Consider the following 1,989-nt stretch of genomic DNA (forward strand, 5'->3'; position numbering starts at 1 on the left):
CTTTGAAGCAAAGGCCATGGGATCAACTCATTATCAACACTGTAACATCTGCACCAATTAAGGGAAAATAAACTACATTTTGTGAGTAACTAGAATAGAGTCACAATCTGATGACTTAAGTGACTGCACAGTATTTGTACACTTCCAAGCAATTACTTCAAGAGACTTCCCTCTAGGCACTTATTTTTTTAAGTTACTAGTCACTGTAAAATTTACTTCTTGGATCTCTAAAGCTTTATTAAAAACAAGGAAGTCTTGTTTGGTAAACAAACTGTGGATTCCAAAAACAAGGACTAAATCTTCTGAATCCTGGATCAAATGTGTGTTTCATGACAAGAAATAAGGCTCCAACAGAACATATAACCTTTCTTTGGCACCTTTAGAGAGAGCATCATTAAAAAAATACTTACTATGTAAAAATTCTTCCATGGAAATGAATTACTGTTTTGATGAGCCAAGATTTTTGTGACATATTTGTATCAATGAGCTCTAAAATCTGAAAATTAAACAGAACTGGACAGATGTGTTTAGTGGTACAGACTGGAGCAGAAGTGTGACAATCTACAGCAGATGACGCCCTTCAAAAATAGGCTGAGCTCTTCATGTATCCAACAAATTGTATACCTTTTTTGACACTTACTGGTAAAACAATCCCCCATTGCTGGTATAGTAAACAAGTTTTTTAAAACAGAACCTCTTAAAATTATATTTGTGTATATTTTTCTACCTAGCAGAAGGTGGAAGGTCACTTGAGGAAACTCGCAACCAAGACACAGTACATGGACTCTCCTTTTACAACAATTTCAAAGCAGTTTAAAACCAGAACAGACTCCAACTGATCACTAGAACCATCTTTAAACAGATTTACATATTACACATGGATTATTTACTGACTACATTGCTCACTTGGTAATATCCTTGAATGATTAAAGGGAAAAAAATACCAACAAAACAAAGAAAACCCCCAAATTACTACAAATCAGATAAAAAACCCAAACAGCTCAAGGATATTTTACATACATAAAGACCTCAGTCCTACAGAAGCAATAAGCCATAGCTTGCACTCCTATCAATGACAGAGGCTGTATTTTCAACATTTGAGGAATTTGGCTTTTATAATATTTGGAAGGAATCCTAAGAAGGTGAGAGGGGAAACAAAAATTTATCTCCCTGAAGTTGAGGAGAAAATAGTATTTCATCTCAACTTGCGATATTGCCAAGGAGTTCCTAATTTTCATACAGACAACAGAAAAGGTCAAAGAAGCAAGAGAGAAGTTTTCAATGGTCTTGTAATGCAAGTAGTCAAGTAGCATTCCCTTTTTCTACAGCCAAAAACATACCATAAACCCAAGTATATTGCTTACTATGTGCAAGAAAAATGTTAGGATGAGAACAAATAGTTATTAAATGAATGGTCCAAATTTTATTTTAAAAAGTTATACCCAAGCACTAAAATGACACATAAGTAAAATACCTTATAAAAGTAGAGAATACTGATTGCAAAAAACTTTAAACTAGACAAACTGTCTTGGAATTGAAATGAAATACACATAGATTTAAATAAACAGATTTGAATCCACAGCGCAAAAGTGCTGTCAGTATGTGGCAAAATGTTTTTTACTTTGTAACTAGTGTATCTTTAAAGTTTATGTAACCCATAAATTAAAGGTGAAATTTTCCCTTTAGTAGAAGTACGTTGGCTTTCCATCTATGTTAGTAACTGGAGTTTATACAGTAGGTTGTGCATCAGAAATCACCATTTTGTCCTGTAACAGGATTTATATTAAGAATGGAAGCGCAGAGTAAAGTTGTTATTTCACCTGTTTTTACCTGACCAAACCACAAAATTTCATTCTGTGACTTGACAAAAAAGAGTAGTATATTAACTGAGGCACTTGCAGGCAAATGTAACGAGTTCGGAAGAACATTCCCTCCATGTGATAGGTATGTTAGCAAAGTACATGGCTAAAAAAAGTGTTACACAGCATC

The sequence above is a fragment of the Neopelma chrysocephalum genome, unplaced genomic scaffold, assembly GCF_003984885.1.
Source record: "Neopelma chrysocephalum unplaced genomic scaffold, ASM398488v2 Primary Assembly neopelma1_44, whole genome shotgun sequence".
Taxonomy (NCBI): domain Eukaryota; kingdom Metazoa; phylum Chordata; class Aves; order Passeriformes; family Pipridae; genus Neopelma; species Neopelma chrysocephalum.